General features: G+C 41.4%; 1 long non-coding RNA gene across 1 annotated transcript; it reads right to left on the reverse strand.

Annotated features, from left to right (window-relative positions):
- Positions 1 to 14,004: 14,004 nt before the first annotated feature.
- On the reverse strand, positions 14,005 to 27,054 carry LOC112545166 (uncharacterized). Its single transcript, XR_003088603.2, has 4 exons — positions 26,943 to 27,054; positions 20,423 to 20,466; positions 16,784 to 17,006; positions 14,005 to 14,185 (listed from the first exon to the last, which is right to left on the reverse strand). It is a non-coding gene; the product is annotated as an uncharacterized LOC112545166 (long non-coding RNA).
- Between the last annotated feature and the right edge of the window lie 783 nt (positions 27,055 to 27,837).

Below are 27,837 nucleotides of genomic sequence, written 5' to 3' on the forward strand. Positions count from 1 at the left end.
CCCCTTCCTCATCCCCATTCCAGTTCAGAGCCCCCTCCCACTGCCCAACCTTCTTCTCTATTGTAAATAAAAATACAGTTTAATCTTCTTTAAACAAAAAACTGTTTTGTTTACTGGGAGGTGAGAGAATACAGGGGAGGAAAGGGTTGGGGATGGGAGGAAGATGTAGATGGGAGGCAGAAGCAACCCTACTGTGGGGCCTAGAAAAATATATCCTTCAGGACCTCCCAGATGTGCACCTCATCGTGATGCACCTGCCGGATGGCAGCTATGCAGGGCTGTTCAAATGCCCGGCCCTCACCTGCCATCCACCCCAGGAGGAAGTCCTCCCACTTCCACTCTACTATGTTGTGCAGCATACAACATGCTGCCACAACGTCAGAGATGTTCTGCTCACCCATTTTGAGATGGGTGAGCAGACAACGGAATCTGGCCTTCAGCCATCCGAAGGCGCACTCCACCTGGATACAGACCTTGTTCAAGTGGTGGTTGAAACATTTCCATCTGGGGTCCATGCGTCTGGATTACAGCCACATCAGCCAGGGCATGAGGGATAGACCACATCCCCCACAATGCAGAGTGACATGTGGATGTCCCCAAACATCAATTCCCACTGGGGGAAGAAAGTGCCCACCTCCATCCTGTGATACAGGCTGGAGTTTCTCAGGATGCGGGTGTCATGTGTCCTGCCAGCCCATCCCACAGTGAAGCGGCCACAGTGGTCCACTAGGGCCTGGATCACCATCAAAAAGTACCCCTTCCAATTGATGAAATGGGTCGCTTGATGCTCTGGGGCATGGATGGGGATATGGGTCCCATTCATGGCTCCCCCACAGTTGGGGAACCCCAGGGCAGTGAAGCCAGCCATGGTTGCGTCCATGTCCCACAGGCGGATGACCCTGCAGAAGGGCACACAGAAACACAGGGAACACACACAATGAGGCAGGGCAGGTGCATGAGCCCTTGGGGGGTTCCCGCCCCCCTGTGATTCCCTTTCCCCAAACACGCCGGGACCTCTGCACCCCAGAACCCCCCTCCCATACCAGAAGACCTATGTGAGGGAGGGACAGCACAAGCCCATAGGTGATGGGGATTCCCCCACTGTCGTGTCCCCCCCAAGCCTAGAGTCTTCCCTTCCCCCAGGCAGGGAGTTCAGCCCCCCCCCCCACGAGGGCCTTACCTGCATCAAGATGGCACCCACTGTGGACCTGTCCACCCCGAACTGGTGTGCCACCGAGTGGTAGCTGTTCGGTGCAGCCAGCTTCCACAGGGTAATGGCAACCCTCTTGTTCAAGGGGATGGCGGGCTGCAGCCGGGTGTCATGTCTGAGGAGCGCAAGGGCGAGTCAGGCACGCAGCTCCAGGAACGTCTGCTTCAGCATCCTAAAGTTCTGGAGTCACTTCTGGTCATCCCATTGCTCCAGGACCAGCCAGTCCGAACCTCTCCACAGTCGGGTAGTGAAGCCACCACATCTGGTGAGAGGGAGTCCAGAATGAGCTTGGCGTCGAGCTCATGCAGGAGTAGTGAGGAAGCATGGAGCAGCAGCTGCAGGCATTCCAAAATGTCTGTGTGGGGCTAGAGCAGGCACAGGGCGACTCCTGGCTCCATGGCATAGCAAGGAGAAGGCAAAAGTCCCCAAAGGCACTAGAGCACAAGCTGTGGTGTCCAATGAGGCAGAGAGCAACCACAACAGGCACTGCTACAGCTTTCAGTCCCTACAAGAGGTCCCAAAGCACGCAGCAGGAGAGAAACGGTTGTCCAGGGAGATCCCTTTATGCACGTGTCTCAGAGGTGCTCCAGCCCCCACCCCCAGAAGGTCCTGGTGCCCTTTTGCCCTGTCTGAAGCAGTTCCGGGGAGAGGTATTTGCTCAAGAGCATCCCGCTAGTGTGGATGAACTCTTGCGCAAAACAGTTCTTGCGCAAGAAGCCTGCAATGAAGACATACCGAATGTGTGCTCATAGTGCTGTTATACATCATTTCTCATTCAGGGATCTGAGTCCTTCCCCATTCTCACAAGCAGGTTCTGGGAGTCCATCAAAATAAACCAGAGAACAGGGGTGACATTAGAGTCACTGGGGCCTGGGGAAGAAAGTCAAAGTGAAAGTCAAAGCTTCTTAGCTTCATAGGGCCAGCAGTGGCATGGGACTATGGGCAAGTGGTCTGCTTGCTACCACCAAACACCTGCCCTGGCTTTTAATCTGTTGAATATGCACTATTATGGCAGAGGTGGGCTATGGAGCTTTTATAGCAGGTTGAGTGAGTTGTCAGGAAAAAAAAGATTGAGAACTCCTGGCTATAGCCATGTTGGTCTCCAGGAGATGAAAGAGATAGTGTAAAAACAACCCCCCAAAATTGCCACTACATGGATTCAAACCTGAGCCTGCTGGAGCTAAGTGTAGCAGCTGCTATATCTTCATCTATTAAGCCAATGGGCTCTCAACTTAGACTCTAGAGCTCATTCATTCTTATCTCTCGGGGTAAGTGGTCTAAGTGCCACTACGTGGGACAGTAAAGCACACCCAGTAGGTATGTGAGTTACATAATATCTTTGAGAGAGAGTAATATCTTTTACTGGACACATTTCTGTTACTGAGAGAAAAGCTTTCAAGCTGCCAAGAGACCTGGAGAAGAGCTCTGTGGACCTCAAAAGTTTCTCTCTTTCAAAACTTGGTCCAAAAAAAATCCAAGCCGTAAAACAGGCAATATTTGTGTACACACTGCACCAAATAGCTTCCTTTCCACTCTCGAGTCACCATGCACTAAAATTTGAGCATATTGAATGGTATTTGGGGCAGCAAAGCATAGGGCAAGAAACATGTCTCAGGGTATGTCTACACTACCCTCCTAGTTTGAACTAGGAGGGTAATGTATGCATACCGCACTTGCTAATGAAGCCCGGGAAATTCAAATCCCGGGCTTCATTAGCAAGTGCGGTATGCATACATTACCCCGCTAGTTCGAACTAGCGGGGTAGTGTAGACATACCCTCAGTGATTCATCTGGGTATCTACTCCCACTGTTAAATATTATTTCCCTGGTTTGATGCTTTGCCTATTTATTGCATGAAGGAAAAATGGGGTTTAGGGGAGTTAGTCTAATCTTTAGTACAAGCAACCTGACTGAGCAATTAATGGGTCTGAGAATGTATAGTGGGATAAAGAATATTTTTCCCCACAGATCATTGCTTCAGATTAAGCATAGTACAGTGACCTACAACTATTTCGCTAACTTTGCTGGTCTATGAGGGTATGTCTACACTACTGAGAAAATTGAAGCTGCCACGATTGATCTTCTAGGATTCAAAGTAGCGGGTCTAATGAAGACATGCAAATTGAATTGAAAGGGGCACTCTGGTTGATGCTGGTAGTCCTGCTTCCACAGGGAGTAAGGGAAGTCAAGGGACTTCAACTTCCAGTAGTGCAGACAGCACCAAAAGTTGAGTTAAGTTACTTCGACTTCAGCTACGCAATTAACATAGCTGAAGTTGCGTATCTGAATTTGACCTTATCCCGTAATGTAGACATACTCTGAGAAATGAGTTAGTTAATATCTGTTTGTTGACTTATGATAGATACATTATTAACATTACAGCTGTCTTCAGTTGACACTTCTTGGATATCTCCGCAAAGTGTTTGAGCTTGGATAGACCCAAATGCTAAATTACTCTCTCAATCCTAATAATGATCCCTGTATTAGACATCAGGCCATGGAAAGTGTTGCCTAGTGGTTAAAGCAAGACTTCTGCCTACCAGTTAGAGCTACATGTAGGGTGGGTAGAGTTCAGGGTCAGTACCAGAACTAAATGCATGAATCAGGGTGGAGCCAAGGATCAGTACCACTAGGGCAGTCAAGGTACACATTGAGCAACTAAGAAACTGCTGCTGCTGCTGAGCTTAAAAGCCAGACAGCTGCCCTTCCTGATGATGCTGTCAATCAGGTAACCTGCTGCAGGCTAGCTATTCTTGTTGAGTTGCTAGGAGACCAAATCTGCTGCAGGCCCTGATCCTTAATACCCTGTAGGACAGAGTTGAAGTACACTGAAGGCAGGCTTGGAGAAATATGCACGGCTATTCACACTGTACCCAGTCTCTGGATAAACAGAGGGCTTTACTTGCTTGGACAGTCAATTTGTCACTTTTTAAGCACTAAATTCACTGAAAGAAAAAACCAAAACAAACCCCACCAGCAATTCATGCTGAGTTTTTCGACCTTATCTACAAATAGAATTTTTATTTTTATTTACTAGTTATCTAGCACCTAATGTTGCGATCACTGACTGGAGTTTTGGCATATTATAGGGCACTGGGTAGTTTTCCTTATGTGGTAGAATGCTGGGACCAATCTCTCAGTATTTTTGACTAGATATGTTAGTGTGTCTGATGTGCTTGAGAGATGTGTGTAGGAAGCATCTGTATTGTTCTCTTTCCATTATTAAAAAAAAATCCATTAATTTAAGAATACAGTAGCAATTATCTGTTTTTCAGGGGGGTTTTCCCTTTAAGAAAATAAATCATGCATAAAACATAGGAAATAAAGGATTTTGGTTAGGAAATTGACTTCCCTCTTTTCCCTAGGAATCCTACATAAATATATAAAGTAACGGTGGGTTCTGAAAAACTTGATAACTGTACTGCAGTGAAGAGAAGGTTTGTTACAGTGTGGATAATAAATATATTAGTCTGTGTTTTAGACTTTCACTTGGGAATTAAATTCTATTGTTTCTTTGGCAACCTGTTGGGGTTTTTTTTGGTGGGGGGGACGTGTGTGGACAAGGGGGCGGAGGGTGATGTTGTCCTGAACAAACTCAGCTGGAAAGGATCTCAGCACCCAAAAAAGATAATCTGGAAATATTGGGTCAGTTTTGAAGTGGCTAAAATATGTATTTGAAAATTCTATTTTTGCCACATTAAAAGTGTAAAGCCAAGGGACTACATAAATTATGCTATTAAAAGTGTGTGTGTGTTTACTGGTTATATGCACACTGAAAGTTGAAAAAGGTGCCTTAGCTTAGTGGAATTATGTGAATGAAGTCAAGATGGAGCTACTGGACTAAATCAGAGATAAAATGATATGAATATGATGTGAATGAAACCTAGAAGAAACTAGCAGCTCAAATGAAACAATATGATTGAAATAAAACAGAAACAAAACATGTGAAGTAGGTCAAAGACATGTGATATTACTAAATTTGAACAGTCAGGTGGTAAGCCAAGGATTTTTTTTAAATGAACCTAGAGAAAAAAAACCAAATTGAAACAATTGTTAGGCACCAGCTCTAATCTCTGGCACCAACTGTGCAAAGTCCCACACTCACAGTTAAGGCTTTTTTCTAATTATACTATGAAATATACTCTTCCACAAAATTCAATGTGTAAGAAATTCACAAAGATCCTGCTCCAGAAACCCCTTAAGTTAATTAGAGTATATTCAGAGATTTCAATGTGCTTTGTATCAGGCCATAAGACCCTGATCCTTAAAGGCAGTATGACAAGATGGGTAGGATATTGGACTAGAAACGGGGGCGGATGGGGTGTAGTTTTATTCCCAGCTCTACCAGGCAATTTGGTTGAAATTATAGTAAAAAAAAGTAGTTATCAGACACACAGCTGAATACAAATGCTGGGAAGAGTCAATATGGCTTTTGTAAAGAGAAATCATGCCTCAACGATCTATTAGAATTCCTTGAGGATGTCAAGAAGCAGTGGACAAAAGTGAGACAGTGGATATAAGTGTCTATGGACTTTCAGAAAGTCGCGGACAAGATCCTTCACCTAAAGCTCTCAAACAAAATAAGCAGTCATGAGGTATGAAGGGAGGTCCTTTCATTGATTAGTACCCAATTAAAAAATTAAAGGTAGGAATATATGGTCAGGATTTACAATGGATACAAGTAAATAATGGGGTCTTGGAACCAGTGTTGTTCAGCCTATTCATAAATGAAAAAAGGGAGAAACAGTAAGGTGGCAAAGCTTGAAAACAACAACAAATTTACTAAAGATAATTAAGTCTAAAGCAGATTCTTGTGAATTATGAAAGTATCTCACAAAGCTGGATGACTGGGCAACAAAATGAGAGATGAAATTTAATGTTGATAAATGCAAAGTAATGCATACCGGAAAACATAATTTTAACTATATATACAAAACAATAGGGTCTAAATTAGCTGTTATTGTTCAAGAAAAAGATCTTGAAGTCATTGTGGATAGCTCTCTGAAAACATTTGCTCAATGTGCAGTGGCAGTCAAAAAAAGCTAAAAGTGTTAGGAATCATTAGCAGAGGGATATACAAAAAGCTAGAAAGTATTATAATATTATAAATCCATGACGTGCCCACAACTTGATACTGCATGCAGTTCTTGTCATTCCATCTCAAACAAGAAATATTAGAATTGGGAAAGGTACACAAAAGAACAACAAAATGAATAGCTTCCATAGGAGGCCAGATGCAATTTAACAGTGTAAAGTGCAAAGTCATGCACTTATGGACTAATAGCAATGCATTTTGCTATAAGCTTGATCATTTGGAAGTGACAGAGGAGGACAAAACCCTGGGATAAAATTTGATCATAGGATGCATATGAAGGTAGCACAGAAGTGAGAGTATCACAGAAGTTTAGGCTCTGAAGGTAGCACAGTCACAGATCTCCCTGCAGATGAGAAGATTTATGGAGGTGAGCCTGACCCAATCCTGAGAGCAACTAGTGCAGGGAAAAAAGTCCTGCTTCTTCCCCAGCTACAGATTAAAAGTGAGTTTGCTGTAGGAGCAACCACAATGCCTCTCTGACAATGGGATCCATAAGACCAGTCCTGCCCTCCAAAAAGTGATAATTGCCCATACTTGGTGATCATCATTTTTTCACTGCTGCTGGTGGCAGCTCTGTTTTTAGAGCTGGGTGCCTGGCCAGCAGCTGCTGCTCACTAGTCACCCATATCTGAAGGCATTTTCCCCAGCTGCAGCAGTGAGGAAATAAGGGTGGCAATCCTGAGATCCTTTATGGCCCCCTTTCAGATTGATATCCCCATGGTTACAACATTGAAAATTCAGATATGAAACATCTGACACTGAAATTAACTAAAAACCTGTGACAGTGAACCTGAACAAAAGGAACCATGAATTTGGTAGGGCTCTACATGTAACACAAGAACCGGGATCACCCAATGAAATGAATAGGTAGCAGGCTTTTTTAAAAAATAAGGAATTACTTCTTCACACTGTGCACATTCAACCTATTGAACTTGTCAGGTGGTGTGAAGGCCAAAAGTATAACTGGGCTCAAAATAGAACTAGGGAAGTTCAGTGGCAAATAAACAAGATGGTGAGATATATAACCCCATGCTTTAGGATCCCTAAACCTTTGAGTGCCAGGGGATGGATTATTCAATAATTGTCCTTCTAAAGCATCTGGCACAAGCCACTGTCAGAAGACAGGATACTGGGCTAAAGCAACTGGAACTTTTCAGTTTGGAATCCCAGACATTTTTTGCCTTCTAAAAGCTGTCCAGATGGTGATTTAACATGTAAAAACAAGGACATGTCTGGGAAAAACTGGACATATGGTAACCCTACCCAAGCCCCAGCACAGACCTTTTTCACCCTGGCTTCACTGTCTGGCTCTGCCACCACCATGCTGTCTCACTGCCCAGCTCTGTCACTGTCTGGCCACATGCCTCTTGCTGCTCCTGGCAGCTTCTGCATACGCATCGACCTGGCCTGGCTCAGGGAGACACTACCACTGTGGCAGATGTGGTAGGTGTGTTTTGCTGCCACCTCTTGCCACCTCCCCCTCCCCACGCCCATCTGTCAACAGCTCCTGCACATGTGGCCTGGTTCAAAGCCATGCGGTTTAGTGCTTGGCTTGGTGCTGCCACTGGAGCCCCATCAATGAGGCAGGCAGGTGGCCTGGGAAGCAGCTTAAGGCACCACGGGCTGCATGCAAACATGGGCTGCATGTTGAGTAGCCCTGTCCTATGCCAAAATCTCACTCTCAGTTTTAGGCTAGTAATCAACTATTCAGCTCTTTAATTCCTCCTCCTCCCTCCCCCCGCCCACACACATACACAGTCTTCTCTTTATAGGTTTTGACCAATCAGCCCCATCCAATGGGCCAAAAAACAGTGGGTAGCGAACACCTCAGCTTCTCTGAGCTTCAAAAGAAAAAATCTCCAACACATTTCCCTAAGGAAAAGTGACCCAAACCTCTGTTCTTTCAAGGTTAGGTCTATGGGAAAGTGCTTATGCCCTACAGCGAGACTTTAGTTTCCTGTTTTTTCTGTAGGCCTCAGTGAGGAATTTTTGAACATACAACACACACACTGGATATGTCTACACTGGCAGGTTCTTGTGCAAGAACCCGCCGAGCGTCCACACAGCCCGCCCGCTCTTGCGGGCCATCAGAGCTTTCTTGAGCAAGAGAGCATCCACACTGCCATGGATGCTCTGGCGCAAAAGCACATCTCTTGTGCAAAAGCATATGGCCGTGTGGACGTGTTATTGGGCAAGAGTTCTTGCGCAGGAACTCTTGCGCAAGATGTTCTTGTGCAAGAAACCCGCCAGTGTAGACATGGCCCCCTAGACCTCATTGCTCTTTGAGGTAGATTGCTCCACTGCAGCTCCACAAATGGGTGAGAACTTCAGGGATGTCCCAAGATAAGACCATGGCTAACGACTAGTTAACTTGAAGGAAAAACAGAACATATATTCTGAATTGGTTTCTTCTTAATGACGCATAACATACCTGTCAAGTGGCCTCTTTTATGTGTGCTCAATGGCAGATGTGTCTGGTTTAGCCCCTACCTACAGAGCCTATCTATCTAGTGTAAAATGTAGAAACTCATGTTATCAATTTGGGAGCCCACTGTGGACTGAGATTATGGCAATCCTGTGAATAGGGGCTCAACCAGGATTTAAATCAGTGACCTTTTAGGTGGAAAAAGCAGAAAACTTTCTAGCAAGGCTCTGTGGTCATGTAAGACAGTAACAGATTCACATACTCTCTGAAGTGGTATCACAAGACGACAAGTGGGTTTTTATATGCACAGATAGGGGAACCACATTACTAAAGACTGTCATTCTTCTTGAAGTCTTTGATGTTTAGGCATCCCTCACAGTTGCTAGTAGCACACATCATTTTGTTTAGACCAATGGTCATCTCTGAACTCTTTCTATGATCTCTGCCCTTCCTACTTTTTCCTTTCTAGGCAGAGTTTCAGAACCTGTACACTACAGTCTTCATTACCTTGTCCATACCCATACCAGCTATGGCTACTAATCTGTCCCACAAAAAGAGAAAACAGAGGTGCAACCACTGTATTTGCTCACTAGCAGGGATAGAACCCTACCTAGTACCTTATCTGCATATTTTCTTCTGTCATCCTTCTAGCACTTGTAATCATGTAATCATTAACACTTTCCTGTGTTTCCTTTTTTAATTCCATTTGCAAGGACAACATTTCCTTTGAAAGCAAGTGAGACAGTCAGTAGAATTTAAACCTCAGCTCTTCCTAATCTAATTTGGCCTCTGCTAGTTACATATACTTTTTGTTAGCCACCCAAATCTGCTCTTCACTGCCAGCAAAAGTGACTAACTACTGGAGATAATAGAGAGCACCTTGTTCTGAGCCTTGGTTGTGATATAAGGATGTCAGCTGTTTTCACCTCTTCAAAGGAAGAAGAGGAGAGAGGAGTACCTGTTTTAGGGAAAAGCTGACTTACAGAGGCATTGTACTACTTTTCAATGGGATCCTGCTGATGTGATTAAAAGGTGCTGTTCCACGGCTGCATTATCTCATTCACTTTGAAAGGGAAAGAAGCAGAATTGATCAAAACATGCCTCCCCAGGGCTGCATTCTGAGCCACTTTTAGTACAGCAGCAGATGATGTGAATGTGAAGTGCTGTTTGCTAGGTTTGTTAAATAACTGTGGGATAATAGAAACTGGGGACTTGCTTAACATGTGCTTTTTACCTCTTCTTTATTCTTCAGTCTCATGGAATGGATCAGTAAACCTCACCACTATTCAACCATGCCCTCTCTATTCTCAATAGGGTTTCTACAAATGTGCTTTGTATACGTGTGGCATATTATTTTGTTAAACCTTTTATGGCTTGCCAAAAAACAAGTTGTACAGTTGATTTTAATTAGAGCTGGTTGAATAGTAAAAACAGCAGTTTGTTAAGAAACATCATAAGTTTGTTTCACTACTATTTGTGGAATCATATTTTTCCTTGCTTTTGAATTTATCTGGCCGTTAGTTTGTTTCTGAAAATGTTTGTGATCTCTTCTCCCCCCTCCTCCCTTCATGAAATTTAGCCTGCATAATGAGTCAAATGAAAATATGATTTGTTCCTGTTTTGGTGGATTGTGTCAGTCATGCAGTTACTTTCCAAAGAGATGCTGAACACCTTGCTAGAAGAGACTCCAGATCTGGGATACTCAGACTTTTGGGGACTACAGGATTAAGTCTCAAGTGTACTCAGCACAATCTTTCATCCTTGTAAGATAAAATATAGTTAGTGGAGCACTTAGATATGCAGTGTGCTGTATGGGCATGTCTACATGACAGAGAAGATCAACCCTCTGGAGGTCAATCTTCCAGCATCTGATTTAGCGGGTCTAGTGTAGATCCCTAAAGTGACTACTGAGGGCAGCCCTGGATGACATCCAGTATTCCTCCTTCTGTGAGGAGTTAGGGAAGCTGGCAGGATAGTATGCTCCCATTGTCCTCCAGCAGTGTGGTCAAGGATTTACAACAACACAATTAACACAGGTGGAGTTACAGATCTATTGGAGCATAAGCTTTCGTGGGCAAAGACCCACTTCGTCAGAGGCATGTCCATTTGGTATGATGTCCATCCATTTGCATTTGAAGAGAAAGATCATATCTGTCTGTACTTGTGCGAGTTTCTTCATGAGGTTGATGGATTTACACTCCATACGACTAAATGCAGTGCCTTGAATGGTGTCAAGTATGAGAGGAGTAGCTGTGTTAGTCTGAATCTGCAAAAGCGATGAGGAGTCCCATGGCACCTTATAGACTAACAGATTTATTGGGGCATAAACTTTCGTGGGCAAAGACCTGCATGCATCTGACGAAGTGGGTCTTTGCCCACAAAAGCTTATGATCCAAAAAATCTGTTAGTCTATAAAGTGCCATGGGACTCCTCATCACTTTTGCAGATTCAGACTAACACGGCTACTCCTCTCATACTTGACAGGTGGAGTTGTGTATCTTAGGTTGACCCCACTCCTGTGTAGACCAGGCCTATGAGGCTTAACTGAAAATTAAGGTCCTATCTGCTGGGCAACATTTAATTGGGATTTAAGTGGAGGCTGGTTCTGCTTTGAGCAGGCAGATGGTCCTACAGAGGTCCTAACGAACCCAATCTTCTATGGTTCTATGACATTTTTCACAGCAGCAGAAATATATCCCGGTGTCTTTGAGAAACGTTTGTTGTATAGTGAACAGTGTGCAGATTGTCTGCCTGACTACCTGGGCCACCTTATCTATCTTCTTTAGAATTCTTCAGTATAAATGGTGCTATCTAAAAGTATATTTTTATTTGTATTATCTTATCGCCAAAAATCTCCGTCAAGGACCAGGATCTCATTGAGCTAGGCACTGCAAAAACAGAACAAAAAGACAGATCCTGGGCCAAAGAGCTTATCATCTAAGATAAAAGACAACAGGTGGATACAGACAGACTGATTACAAGGACACAGTATTTGTCCACATAATAAGCTGTGGTCTCAGGATGCCCATAGCCTGTTTTATATACCTAACACCAAAGAAGACTTTTAAGAAGGGATTTGAAAGAGGTGAATGATGAGATTTGCAGACGTATAAGAGAAATAGCTCCCAAGTGTGAGGGGCAGCATAAGAGAAAGATGGAACATTTTAGTTTCAAAATGTAAGTGGGCGATAGAGTCAGGCATCCTGGGCATATTGAAGGTGGAAATCAACCTTGTTAATGTTATTAAAATCAAATCAACCATTAGATGTTAGAGATTTCTTAAAGCCTGTTTTTGTCAACTGTGCTTAGAGCAATCGTCAGTAACAGAACATATTAAAGAAATTTAAAAATGTACTTTGGGTAATTAATTGTTCTCATTATCATCTTTTTTTTTCTTCATATGTGAGAGCACTCACCATTTAGCCCTGTCAATTTAAGTACTGAGTCCCTGGATATTTCCTGAATCATATTTTTTATGTTTAAAGCATTAAAGTGAAATGAATAGTAGTGCTGGATGAGTCTTTCAAACTGAAGTATGAGGACTGCCACAATCCAGTCTGCCAAAATGAACCTGAATATTGGATTTTCATGTTCACTATACTATCAAAACAAGCCAAGGAAAGGAGGCAGGGAAGAAGTGAGCTCCGGATAGCTGTCTTTGAAACAGATGGGATGTGGCTGAACTTGACTGCTTTTTTTTTTTTTTTTTTTTTGATTAGTCAAAAAGAAGGAGAGGACCATGGAAGCCTAGCTATTTGGGGAATCTAACTAGGGACATAGATGGAAAGATAGATCAATAGGAGAGGTGGTAATTTTGGATTTTTGCTACCCTTTGTGATAATGATGGTACCTAGAGCAGAGCCTGAACTTCCCTGAATTCAGTCATTCCTCTGGAATGTTGTGAAGTGCCATGTATTGACAGAGGCAAATATAAATGTTGCTTTAGTAGGTGTATGTGCTTTGGCACTCGAGAACTGTACATCATCTGTGAATTTGCCAACAAATGTATGGATATTTGTTTCAAGGGATTGTTGCATATCAGTATGGAGAATGTCACCACAGCCCTAATTAATATTAGCAAGTGTCTTCCTTAATGACAGTATTAACCTACATCATTATTTTCATACTTATCACTGTACCTAATGCATTGCTCCTCGATATCAAACGTCTAGGTCAAAAGCCCCCAATCAAAGATTCCTAGGGTCACACTGGAGAACATAACCCCTTTTATGTGTTCCATGTCAGAGAAAATTTGCTGTCAAATACAGTCCCTCCAGTCATATACATTATGTGCACAGAAGATGGAAATTTAAGGCTGGGACAAGGATGGAAATTTCAGAGCATGAATAGTGAGTGGAACTTGACTGTTTTATGTTGTTCTTTCCAAAAGCTGGTTAATTAGAAGCCCTTCTTCTACTGCAGCTTAGCTTTTTTATTTTTAATTGTTACCCACTTATTTATATTGCCAACAAAACAGATTGTTTATGAACTGTCCATCTTAGTATACCTCTAATCCATTGGCACTACTGTGAATATTATTTTATTTCCTGAAAAGTTTTAAGTAACTGTTGATCTCTTTTCACAGGTATGTATTTCCAATGATCCTATCTGATGCATGACTCTGCCGATATCATTCATATATAAATTTATTTAGGTATGTTGATGCAGTTCTGTTCTCTTTGTTGTTGTTGGGGATAAGTGTAATATTTTCTAGATATTTGGTAACAGAAGAGCAATGATCCCCCAGACCTTATTTAAGTTAATTTTGGCCTGTCCTGCATGGTGTTGAGCTGTCTTATCATGAACAGAGCACCTTCAACCACTATTGATTTCTTTTTGTTCCTATACTAAATTTTGACCTGATTTTAGGTAATATTCAATGGAAATTGTGAGTGCTCATCACTATCAGGAGGCCATATTGTGCCTATGTATTTGAAACAGAACTCTCCGTATATAATCAAAAGCAATCCACCAGATCACTGTTGTATTATTCTTCATAGTTATTGGTACCTAATATAGTCTAGGATCAGTCTTGTTGGACCAATACTGTTCTCATTTACAAGAGCGTAAATCTGTCATAGAGTCACTTATTTCTTTGTGTTTCAATATCTGAGTTAGCAGGAAAATGGATAATCAACAGAATTTCTAAAGACGAGAATGAACTTAATGTCCTCAAAAATCCTGATTCTCCTGGTTAATTTCATACAACATCACTTTTAGTGATATTTTTCATTTACTCATTTATTTCTCGAGTTCTTCAATGATCTGAAACAACATGACAATTTAAAAATAAACAAATAAGGTTACATCTATTTTGCTCTTCCCCGGAACTCTTAAATGAATACCACATTTTGAGGGTAGATTGGGATACTGACAGCTGTACTGCTCCCCCAGGAGAAAAATCGCTGACTTCACTTGTTTGAGAAGCAATGGAAAATGTTGCGGAAGATGAGAACTATGATAGGTAAGAAAGCAAATACAAATTATCAAACTGACTTTCAATTCAGGCTGCTTTGTAGACTTCATCAACACAACCAGCATAAAGAGGGCAGATAAAAGGTGAATGCAGATTCTCAGTGCTGCTCTTTATCTTGGAGACACTGATTGCTACCATCACAGAAAGATTATTCTGGTACATGAGACTCTGCCTTATTTGAAGAGCTGGTGCACAGACTAAATGACACCCTTTCTATATACAGGGAAATCAGGGGCCATTTCATTTATATTCTACCACCTATCATGCAGGGTGCTGGATGTCTCCTGTTTATGCTCTCAAGCACTCAGGAACTTTCAAAATGAACCCTCTAGAGCCAAATTCTCAGCCTGGCCTAATTCTACAATGGGAATAGATGGGCTGTATTCTGGAAATACTACATGAGATAAAGTGTGGGAGGTTGTGCAGCTGCTTTGTGGAATGCAGCTGACATCTCTGTTGCAGTTGCTGAGGTGAGAAGAGAAAATTTGGTCTCTAGCAGAGACTCTTGGCCTCCCCCAGTTTACTAATTCAGTGTGCCTATCTGCCTCCAGAGTAGGGTTTCACATTCTGCCCTTATGGAACAGTGATCTGGACTGGACAGGGATTGCAAACCTTCTGCCCCACCCCTCAAACATCTAGGCTGGTCTCTTGTGCAGCTGAATAACTTTAAGTTGCTGCATCCTGCTTGCCCATTCAATCTGGTTGACTCTGTGGAATGGTACAAAACAATGGACCCCGTTCTTTCTTCTCATTCCCTGCCTCTTTGAAGTAGTGTCCCAGTCCCTAGCCAAGCTCAGGAACTACAGCAGTGACAGGTGTTAGCAAGGAAGAAGCAGGCTCCCTACACATCCATATAAGTACCTGCCATGTGTATCCTTTGTTTTCTACTCTGCTTTTGTTCTTCAGTTGTTGTACGATTGTGTGACTTCATAATCACGTGACACAGTTAAATCAAAAGTTACCAGCTTTGATGGGGCATGCAAACTCTGCACTGGGATGGAAGGGGTTAATGGCAGAACTGGCTCTTCCTGCTCTGCAAAACTTGCTCCAACTGGAGAAGAGTTTAAAAGGAAACAAAAAGGGGAGGAAGACAGGCTTATCCTGAGGACTCCTGTTAGAGGTGTTAGTGAAGGACTAAGACTGTATGCAGAGCCTTCTGGGGCTGATGGCTTGATTGCCTATTCTTTTGCTTTTCACCTCATTTGTACTGGAAGATAGAGAAGAACAGCAGATGGTAGGAAGGGAGGGTGATGTGGTGGTCATCTTTGGGGGCTGTAGCCCCTGAATTTGAAATTCCTGTGTGTACCCCAGAATTTGACAGCACTGTTTTGTGTGTTTAATTACTTGCAGCTGAAACCCAGAGGTTACATAAGTAGGTATAATCTTAGGGTCTGGAAAGCAAGACACTGCAGCTACTGCAGTTGTGACCCCAGCCTTGATGCCAGGTGGCAGGCAGCCCCAATCACAATGCTGTCACCACTGCTGTGTCGGCTGCTTCAGCCCCGCTGCCTCTCAGGCTGATGAGGCCTAGCCAGACTCCCTGTTATGGGCTGCTGTGGTCTAGGCCATGCTGCAGATGTGTGTGACAGACATCTTCTTCCAGGCTGCTGCAGCTCTGCTGCCAGTAGATTGGCAGGGCTGCACCAGGCTCCCAGCTGCTGTCCCTCCTGCGCTGGGGCTTTCTCATCCAAGAACGTCTATGGTCATGCTGGACCACGGATGTTGCTGGACGAGAGAATCCCAGATTTTGGAGGTGCCACTGTAGTAATTTTGCCAAAGACATCAATATGAGCAGTAGGATTGTTTACCTCAGTTCAGGAAAACATTCCTATTTAGGAAACGTGCTTTCAGCAATTGTTAGGTTTGTAATGATAACTGGGGTCTAGTAGGTGCAGCCCAGTTGTGATCTTAACTGTGGGAAAGAAAAAACCCTTAAAATCTCACAATAACCTATAACAATAAATGTTGATGGGGAGGGTGTGCAAGGGAAACAAATACGGAATAAGTCAAAACAAATAAGCCTACTGACATAACTCAGTGACTGTTAAGATGATGCCTGGTAAACAAGAGAAGTGTGGCACTGAAATTCAATGCAGTACAATTGTTGTGATGGAAATTAGGCTTAATTGGTGGACAAAATAATGAGAGGATAGGCTATTCCACCCACCACTTCACATCAGTTTCTTTAAAAGAGAGTTTGGCGGGAAATAACAAGCAGATACAAATGCTGGTTGACTGAAAAATCGGATAACAAGATGGAGCCAGGCAGCTGTCAAGTCCTCTGTCTTTATCCTAAAAAATGTCCTGACCACAATGGGACAGACCAAAGCAAGGGACTCATACAACATCATCATCTCCACTGACTCTCTCTAAATCATGAACATCCTATTAAACAGTTTTAAACAAGGTTTGAGGGTAGGTATACAGAGACCTCAGCCTTGTTAGTGCCATGGCAAACAAGCCACTAAAATCTTTTTAACCTTTCCTGGAAGATATAGGAAAGGAAGGGAAACTGTTAAAGCATTTCAAATGTAAAGTGTTAAATAAGGTTTTCATTTTAACCATTTAACTTCTTACCCTTAGCCTTTAGCTTTTATGAGGAAAATCCTCTTGCCTGACAGTCCTTGAAATTGTTTTAAAGATGTCAACATCAGGCAGTTGTTGCTGCTAATGTTAAAGCCCAGTCCATTTATTTAAAAGCAAAACAAGGTGAAGACATGCAAAAGGGGTCAGAAGAGAACAGCAAAGATAGAAAATGTCGCTTCTGTTCTGGGCCTGATTTCCTCTTGCAGTCTCACTGCTGGGGAAACAAACAAACAAATATTACAAACACAGAACACTGTTTTATCAGTCACTCTGAGACCTGGCACACATGCACCACTGTTTGGGCTGGTTAGGGCTTGCTTTCTGTGGCCTGTCTGATCTCAGGCTTGTGATGCTACAAAAATATACAGTCTTGGCCAGCAAAACCAAACTCTTATTTACACATAAGGAAAAAGGAGAGAGAGAGAATGCGAAGAAAAGAAAGATAACCCAAAGTCTCACACCCCAGATATGTTCCGGGTTTGGACAGATACATGGTCACCTTAACACTTTTGTCTCTTGGTAGGGCTGCAGCACAAAATTACAAAATTTTAATATTTAATGTGACATCATGTATGTAATTTCATGAATTGTGGCCCGATTTTTATTAATTTGATTTTGATTAATTGTTAATAACCTGTTAAGAATTGCCTTTGGAGAATCTGTTGTTGTAACTTCTTTCTGAAACTTTTTTTTTATATATTCTAAGTGAAACCCCATTTTAACCATATTGTAACTGAAACTGCATTTTAAACTTTGTACTGCCTTAACTCTGTTTAAAGTTAGGTGTGTGTGTGTGTGTGTGTGTGTGTGTGTGTGTGTGTGTGTGTGCACGTAAAGGAATCAGTCTCTGAAGCCAGCCTGCCTGGAGACGACCTGACAGTACCACCATGATGGCTGAAGAACAATACGAGTGAGCCCTGCAAATGAACCCACCTGAGAAAGAGAGACAAAAGCCCCATCAAGAAAAGAAGAACAAAGTCCCATCTGCCATTAACTGTTGATCCATGATCATACAGGGTATATCTAGACTATATGGCTCCATCGATGGAGCCATGTAAACTAGTTTACCCGGCATAGGCAAAGAAGCGGGGATTTAAATAATCCCCTCTTCATTAAAATAAACATGGCCACCGCACTGTGCCGACAATCAGCTGATCCGGCACAGCATGGCAGTCTAGACGCGGATCTGTCGGTTGGGGAAGCCTTTGCACAGTCATTATTTCTACAGAATCATTGGTGTATACAACACTTGTACATATTAGAGAAGACAAGATCCTTGTCCAGGAGAAGTTATGATCCAAGTATGAACCTGATCGTCCTGTTCAGGCACTGATACATGCACATTTAAAAAAAATCAGACACACGATTATATTGATGTGATGTAAAGTTATCTCATATCAGTAAACTGATCCTGCAAACACTAAGGCTATGTCTAGATTACAGGATTTTTTTGAAAAAACTTCACCTGTGTCTGCCGCTGCGTTCTTTCGAAATTAAATCGAAAGAAAGCGGCGGTTTTTTTGACAGCAGTAAACCTCATTTTACAAGGGGGAGGGATAGCTCGGTGATTTGAGCATTGGCCTGCTAAACCCAGGGTTGTGAGTTCAATCCTTGCAGAGGCCATTTAGGCCGTGTCCAGACTCAGGGGTTTTTTCGGGAAAAGTAGCCTTTTCCCGAAAAAACTTCCCCTGCGTCCAGACTCAAGCCGCGTTCTTTCGAAATTATGTCGAAAGAACGTGGCTTTTCTTTCGATGGCGGTAAACCTCGTTTCACGAGGAAGAACGCCTTCCTTCGAAAGTTCCTCTTTCGAAGGAAGGCATTCTTCAATGTAAAGAGGCCGTCTTCAAAAGAGAGCATCCAGACTCGCTGGGTGCTCTCTTTCGAAAAAGCGGATTTCTCTTTCGAAAGATCCACCGGCAGTCTAGACGCGATCTTTAGAAAGATGCTCTTTCGAAAGATGCTTTCGAAAGAGCCTCTTTCGAAAGAAGCCTGCAGTCTAGACATAGCCTTAGGGATTTGGGGCAAAAATTTGTCAGGGGTGGTACTTGGTCCTGCTGTAAAGGCAGGGGACTGGACTCAATGACCTTTCAAGGTCCCTTCCAGTTCTAGGAAATAGGCATTCTCCATTATTAAAAATGCCTTTTTTCCAAAAGAGCTCTTTCAGAAAAAGGCGTTCTTTAATACAAACAGGGTTTTTTCTAAAGAGAGCATCCAGATTGCCTGGATGCTCTCTTTTGAAAAAGGGGATCGCTTTTTTGAAAAAGTTGTGGCTGTCTAGACGATCTCTTTCAAAAGAAGCTTTTTCTAAAGATTCTTTCGAAAAAAGCTTCTTTCGAAAGAAGTGTGTAGTCTAGACATACCCTTTGGCTACGTCTACACTGGCCCCTTCTCCGGAAGAGGCATGCTAATTTACAACTTTGGAATAGGGAAATCCGCGGGGGATTTAAATATCCCCCGCGGGATTTAAATAAACATGGCCGCCGCTTTTTTTCTGGCTTGGGGAAAAGCCGGAAAAGAGCATCTAGACTGGCGCGATCCTCTGGAAAAAAGCCATTTTCCAGAGGATCTCTTATTCCTACTTGAAATGTAGGAAATAAGAGATCCTCTGGAAAAGGGCTTTATTCCGGAGGATCGCGCCAGTCTAGACGCGCTTTTCCCCAAGCCGGAAAAAAAGTGGCGGCCATGTTTATTTAAATCCCGTGGGGGATATTTAAATCCCCCGTGGATTTCCCTATTCCAAAGTTGTAAATTAGCATGCCTCTTCCAGAGAAGGGGCCAGTGTAGACGTAGCCTTTGTCTAATTGGAATACTGGCATACATACAGTTAAGCATGGGTGTGAGTTTTGTAGGTATGGCTATCCTTGAATATTCTTAAACATATGGCCAAATTCACTGAAGCCATTGGGAGTTCACTGGTACATCAGAGTGCATCTTAGTCCATAGTCAAAAATATAGGAGAAAAGTAATAAAGGACATGCACCATAATTGGTGTTAAAGTATTAATGGAATTGGTTGCATTATTGGTTGTGAATTATTTATCTGACAATTTTTGCAATTTTATTCTAATAATTATTTGGCTTGTTCTATAGCTAATCAAACAATAAATAACAAGAAATAATTGTTGGATTTTTTTCCCATCCCACTAAAAGCTGGGTAAGTTATTCACAAATAATTATTGTCCTTATCTGATCATCTCATTGAAGGTACGAACAGCTCTTTGTGTAGACTCTTACGTCAGGAAGGATACTATCTATTGACTTTGATTTTTATCTGCTTAGTTTTAACTACCCAATCTTCAGATACTTACTGATTCCCTCTAGCTCCCTGTCTCCCACTCCCCTTCTTCCTCCCACCTCCCCCTTCTCCTCTCCTATTTATTTTGGGTGTGAACATCCTAAACTCATAACTCCGGTCATCTGAAGAAGTGGGCTGTGCCCACAAAAGCTCATGATACCATCTATATGTTTTGTTAGTCTATAAAGTGCTACTAGACCATTTGTTTTTCTATGATTAGGCTGTTTGTTTTAACCTAAACATGTATTCACATTTGAAAAAGTCTGAGTTTATTTTTTTTCACGATATCACCACTAAGAGCCTTATACTGCACTCATATGCATGCTTAAATTTTACCCATATGAGCTGTCTTCTTGTGATGAACAGATGGGAGTAGGTACCTGATGAGAATAAGTCATAGCAAGATTAGAGTCAGAAATTGGCATGAGATTATAATAAATCTTCTAATGATGCTTTATTATCTCAATAAATGAATGACAAACCAATATCTAAACAAATTTTTCTTCATTTTCGCAAATAAAACTGCTGAATAACACTTCTTATGCAAGTGGGAAATGTATAGTATTGACTAGATCCAAATAGCTCTGCCAAAAATACACCTGACCTGCAGAATCCCTGTTCAAGCTCTAGGTTCCCTCTGTTATAGCTTCCCCATTGCACTCTATAGCCAAATTCCGCCACAACAGTGGTTTTGTGATATGGACAAATTAAAGAACTAATCTGACCAGTGAACTAATGTTGCTTGTGACCTGAGCCAGATTTAAACCCAAACCTCTGAAAGGTGAAAGGCAAATATATTAACTCAAGTTATTATGAAGCTTGCTCCAGGGCAGGAAGATTTCAATAACATTTGGAAAAAAAACCCTTAAAATTGAAATATGAATAATTTACACAATAAGAAACCTCCACTAATAGTCTTATGTTCAAATTCAATCCCTTCATGACCTGTAGGTGAGGTTACTGTAATGTGCTTTATTTGAAGTTACTCTTGCAACACCTTGTACAGTAGATTGCAGCTATTAAAGGAAGCAGCAGATTTGCACAAGATAGTCAGCAAAGCCCATGTGCTTCAAAATGCAGTGGCTGCTTATTATTAATCAAGGCCCTGATCCTGCAAAGAGCTCATGTGCTTAACTTTAAGCAGGTAAATATGCCCACTGAAATCAGTGACAATAATTGTGCTTAAGGGCAAGTTTGTATCAAAACGGTATTGTTAGCTTTTAAAGCTGAAAACACTATAGCATGTTGCATGTATTTACAGATATAAGGAATTTAGCCACCTCTGTATGCATGGGCAAATGGAAAATCAAAGTCTTGATTATCCATTGGCTTGAACTTGGCACAGCATGTATTCCTGTGGCAAGCACTTTATATTCAGTAACAATTTTTTTACACACTTTGCAGAGCTATACATAAAGGCTACGTCTACACTCGCCCCCTTTTCCGGAAATGCTTAAAACGGAACAGTTTTCCGTTATAAGTATTTCCGGAAAAAGCACATCTACATTGGCAGGATGCTTTTCCGGAAAAGCACTTTTTCTGGAAAAGCGTCCGTGGCCAATGTAGACGCGCTTTTCCGGAAAAAAGCCCCGGTCGTCATTTTCGCGATCGGGGCTTTTTTGCGGAAAAGACTACTGTGCTGTCTACATTGGCCCTTTTCCGGAACAGTTTTTCCGGAAAAGGACTTTTGCCCGAATGGGAGCAGCATAGTTTTTCCAGAAAAACACTGACAATTTTACAGTAGATCGTCATTGCTTTTCCGGAAAAGCAAGCAGCCAGTTTAGACAGCTAGCAAGTTATTCCGGAAAAGCAGCTGCTTTTCCGGAATAAGTGGCCCAGTGTAGACACAGCCAAATCGATTAGGGCAAAATAATGGAGAACCAATCCCAGAGAAGGCCTGTCCAAGGCTACATAGGAAGCCTTTAGCAACTGCAGAAAGTCCAAATTTCCTTATGGTTAACTACAAAACATTAATATTGTAGAGACGATCAAAGGTTTTTCTGGTGAAAATTTTTTTTATTGGAAAATGCCATTTCTGCAACATCATAAATTCCCACATGAAGAGTAACACCAACAAAGAGTAAAGTGTTTAATGGCCTAATGTTCTGTTGTGCAATTTGCAGAACAGAATGTTGAATTTTCATTTCAAAAGCTAATTTTATATTTAAAATATAGAAATGAAAATGAATCATTTCAATAAAACCCTCCACTTAACCTGACAGTTTTTGTTAATTTGATTTGTTTTTCAAATTTGGAATGAAAACAAATTTCAAAATTATGGATTTTCCTATGAAATGGAAGTTCTGTGTCTCACATTGCTGTAACATCCTTCCCTCTCCAGAAAAATACAGGGCTATCTAAGCCCCGCCTACCATCCTGTCAGTAACTAAGGGCTGGTAGGGCTGTGTAATATATAGATCTTTATTAGTGTCCCCTTGTAGCAGGACAGGTAACTACACCAACCTGGCTCCTTCCTATACATCTGATGCTGCATTTGTCCAGTCCTTTTTATGACCTAATTCCTCCTGGCCAGGTCCTTAATAGTCTCTGACCCTTTGAGTTCTATATCTTTATTAGTGGTTAATCATCCCTAGTTCTCTTGGTTTTAGGAGCTTCTTCTTTAAAAGTCCCTGGCTGGGGGAGGTAGGACTTTCCCCAGCTTTTAGCTCAGGACCCATGTTTGGAACAGCTAGAACTTGATGTTCCCAGAGCTATTTCCTACCTCTTAGCTTCACCCACTTTGGAGTATTGGCTTGTCTGACAGCTTCTCACCAGTTTGCTGGAGCCTTCCTCTTTTGCTATTCCCCTCCCTCTCTAGCAACTACCACATCCACCTGCCTTGCAGCCATTTCCTTTTCATAGAAGCTTTGGTACTGCCCATCAACTATGTCTGAGGAGACAGGCAAATGCTTCTTTAACTTTCGCTGTTGAACTAGCATGGGGTATATAGACTTTAGAGGGGATAGGATAAGGAACCCAGCACTTGGGAATGCTCTCTTTGTTGACATATCAGAGCACATTGGTGGCATGCTAGGGTGCAAAGGATTAACTTTGTTTCTTTTCTGCTGTGTTTCATGTTGTTTTTAGAACTGAATCTGAGCGATAAAACTGACATCTTGATCTGCTTTTGAATTTGTAAGTTCTGTGTATGTGTGGAACTTGGGCTCCAGTTAAATCTATAATAGAGGTAGGTAAAACACTAGCTATAAGATGAGTTGTAGATCGAGGTTGAACTTCTGAATTGCGTGCTGAGTGCTGGGGTATTTCAATACAGAGAATGAGCCTAAATCTCTATTCTGAATAAGATCTGATACTGTGCTTATCACATTGACAATATGTGAGTGCCTTCCAGTAGTGCATTAAGCCACTTGACTTACAACTTTCATGGGGCAGGAGCATAATCAGTGGTGTGTCTTGTTTTGGTAGGTTTTATATTTATACTTGTCCCATTGCATTCATGATAGAGAAGGAAAGATCAAAGAAACACATCTGGAACTTAGAGTGGTTCTTAATTCCTGGGAAGGGGTCATCCTACAGTCTCAGACTGGTTTTTCAACAAATTGTGTCATTAAGCATGCCATTGTGCCAAGTGAGCAAATTTGCTAACTATGGCCTTTGTATCATAGCTTTGAATGATCTTTAAAATATTCTGGTCTCAGGCCCTTGAAAGTAAGGACTGAGTCCTTGAACTTGATTCAAAATTCTATTGGAAGTTACTGTAAAGAACAAAGGACAAGTAATTTGTGTTGTGGAGAAGAATGGTATTCTATATCATTCCCTAGCTGGGCTGTTTACAGATGTGTGGGATATTGGATTTTTAACTTTTCACAGTTTTATTGGGGGCCTGTTGCCCTTTTTATCTAGTCATTTTTGATGCCCTGAGACCTTTGGGCATAGACTTTACTATCATAGAAAATGAGGGTTGGAAAACACTGAGTAGGTAATTCAGTCTAACCCCTTGCTAAAAGCAGGACAAAACCCAAATAAATCATCCTAGTCAAGACTTTGTCAAGAAAGAAATTAAAAACCTGTCAGGATGAAGAGCCCACCCATATAGAGAGTCCACCCACTCCATGGATGGAGATTCCACATGCTAGGCTACATCTAGACTGAAAGCCTCTTTTGAAAAAGAGTGTCTAGACTGCAACCAGTACTTTCGAAAAAGCAAGCCGCTTTTTCGAAAGAGAGCACCCACGCAGTCTGGATGCTCTCTTTCGAAAAAGCACAGTTTGCATTACATAGTGCCTTTTTTCGAAAGAACACTTTCGAAAAAAGGCGTTATTCCTCGTGAAATGAGGAGTACCGCTGTCGAAAGAAAAGCCATGTTCTTTCGATTTAATTTTGAAAGAACGTGGCTGTAGTCTAGATGCAGGTGAAGTTTTTTCGAAAAAAGGCTACTTTTTTTGAAAAAACCCTGCAGTCTAGACACAGCCCTAGTGAAATAGTTTTTTCCTAATATCTAACCTATACCTCCATATAATGTGGGGCAGTTTCCCCACACTCGAATGGGAAATATTAAAACAGCCCTAGGAGAGGACTGAGGGTGGGAACCAACTGGGAGAGGGTCTATGGAAATCAAAGCCCATCAGCTGTATATAAATAGATGTTCAGCAAGGAGGGTTCCCTCTCCCTTCAGCTTAAGGATGAGGGATCTTGCTGTCTACTAGCCAAGGGTACCTCAGACAGAGCAGTGCTGGGGAAAGGTAGGGTGAGCCAGAGGACCTGGGGCCTGAATAAACCTCAGTCTGAAGCCCAGTGACAGGGGCCCAGGGAGGTATTAGATCTGCAGAGGAGAAGCCAGGGAAGGAATACACAACAGGTCCACCCACCCCCTCCCCATTCCTCACCCCCATCCCTAAACAGGGCAGATAGCTGGCCTGACCAACAGTCAAAATACTCCTTACAACAATAAAAACACCTAAAACCAGGTGGAATGTTTCATTTGGGTTCTGAAGAACCTGCAAAATGCTTTCCAAGGCAAGTGAGATGCATATTTCTAGCCTTCTTTTCTTTAGATTCTGACTTCAGGATCTGGACATATAGACAAATAAAGATGAATCGTCAAAGAACAGTAGAGGGATGTGCACTTAACACAATGGGCAGTAGAAGAAAAGTGATAAAATGCGATGACATTAGTTGAAAAGCTTTCTGGTAAGATTGTATTCTACACCAGCTCCTCTTTCTTGCCTCTTACCTAAGTGAAGGAAGATTTGGGCCTTGGGATTTTTCCACCTCATTTGTGAAAAATCCTTTACAATAATTTGAGTAATCTCAGAAGTTTTGATAAACTACTAGGTTTAATTAAGGACCAGTATTTATCCATAAAACCTTGTGTAAGATATATTCTAACAGGTATTTTATCACGGTGCATAGCAGTTTTCCTTCTATGCATTTATTATATGTCGAAATCTGTATACAGATCAACTTCTGTTTCATAATCTCCAGATTATGCTTAATTTCCTTCTTTAATGTTAGAACTCAAAGCAAACTTGACAGTTCAATTTTCTCTCTCCCTATGTCTATGACTTATAATTAAAAGAACAGTGAATTGAAAAACAAGGAATGAGCTTACCATGACTACCTACACTCTGTAAATGGTTTTATAGCAAAAGAGTGGAATCTGTGTGACAACTTTTAGCCCTGAGCCATTTATACAAACAAGCCAAGGTTTATTTTGGAAGTAACATAAATGATTTTTCCTCAACATGTAAATCACCAAATTCCACAGTTATATTTGGGATGCTGAGGTTCACAGGAGCCAGCAGTGACAGCCAACGTGAGTTTTTCAGGCCAAATGCAGCTATGGGAATGCTAAAATATGGTCACAAGTAGATTCCATTGAAGTTGATGGCAATGATGGTTATCCAGCGAAAAACCAGGCCACAGGAACATACATGTGAGTTCCTCAAACCATATTTGTCAGCTGTCCAATGGGCCTCAGCATTTTTGAAAAACATTGCTTCTAAAACATGGATTTGGGCTCCTTTTTTTGAAGTTTTATTTTATGAATAAGTACATATGATATTTATAAATTTTATATAGTATAGTTTATAATAAATTATAGTTCCAGCCCATCATATTTTATGTTAATGTGAATGAAAATGTTTGGGTGTTTACTTCAGCAGTGATTAATGTGGCGCTGCATTGATATTCAATTTTCTCATGTAGTAATGCTGGAGAAGCACAGGCACTGTGATCAAATAAAAGAGAATTTAAATTGGCAATGTAATTGTAAATTGAAATTCAAATGCAACCCCAATAATGTTCTTTGCTTGCTTTCTCTCTTTGTAAAATGGCAACTCTAGGTTGGAGATTCCTGCTACCTTTTCATTCAATAAGACCAACTCACCATCTCCAACTTGTAAGAATGAAGAGTAAGAAAGGAAATTGAAGTTGTCATCCTAAACACCATGTCAGTATTTCAATTAACTCAGAAGAACTGAGGGTCAGGTTGAATCTGTCTGTAATTGTTAGTGCATTTAGAATATTTCAGAATCTAATTTTTTCGAAGTAGCTTTCTGTTACTTTATCCCACATTGTCCCTTTATTGCAGCTTTTTGACTACCTAAAATAATGGGATTTCTTTTCTTTAGACTTGCAACATCTGAAAATAAATGGCAAGCATTTTAATGTTTAGGACATTGTGTTTTAAAATATATTTGTAACCATTGGGTAAAAAAAGAAATTCAGTTACTGTTGATTTTTCTAACATCATGATTTTCTAATAAAGATTTTCTTCCAAACAAAGGTATGTTAATCATGCCACATAACATAACAATTTTGTATTAAAATGTACATGGAAATGAGAACACAGGTGTGGATAAAATGAAAGTCATTAAGAAAAGTTATACAATACCTTCTGAAGAGTGTTTTTTATACCATATATTAAACTACATTTCTGTTCATGTTCAGCTGTTAAATTTACAATTTACTGTACAAACATCAGGTGTCACTGAATAAGTTCCTCACAATAAAATATCATCCATTCAATCGAATGACTGATTGCATCATAATTTGATCATAATGGCAGATGACATGCATCTTAGATTACCTCTGGTCTAAAAAGACATCCCAGCTCTTACAGTTTCTCTTTATTCAATAAAAAATTGTGTTGTTCCTCTTTTTTAAATAAAGTAGTCTGCTTATGTTTTTGATCCAGGCTTGTTGAATTCAGATTACACCTGAAAGTGCATAGAATTACATTTGCCTAGAAATAAATCAAGTCAAAGGGTCTTTGAAGTCTTTCCTTACAGTGATTACCTGCTTCAGCATTGGCAGTCAGCAACACATCATTTACCAAAGGGCAGACTGGTTTATTTGAGGGGGACTTAGCTTGGTTCTGGAAGTTTAGTGATTTATGCTTTGCATAGTTACCTAACTGAGTCTCTTCGGATAGCAGTTCTACTAGAATCTGAAGGTACAGCTGGCACAAAGAGAATCCAGCTATTATGAGAAGCTGACACAGTAGTTGACATTTGATACAGTTTCTGTGTTAGAACTTGATAATAATGTATGTTCAGAAACAACAATCCTGTGTTTCTTTTAAATAAAGCATGCTGGGTAGATGATCACTGCAGGACATTTCCATGCCTCTAAAAAGGGAATCTCTTTTATTTATCAAGGAAAATAGCAGTAGCTTCTCTTTATCACTGGAATTCCATTATTCACCCTTTCATTGTTTCTATTTCTTTGTTTCTTTACCCTGGGCTGTAAATACTAAAAGCTTGTGTCTCCCAAACCCATGACAATTC

This window comes from Pelodiscus sinensis, chromosome 1 (genome assembly GCF_049634645.1).
Source record: "Pelodiscus sinensis isolate JC-2024 chromosome 1, ASM4963464v1, whole genome shotgun sequence".
Taxonomy (NCBI): Eukaryota; Metazoa; Chordata; order Testudines; family Trionychidae; genus Pelodiscus; species Pelodiscus sinensis.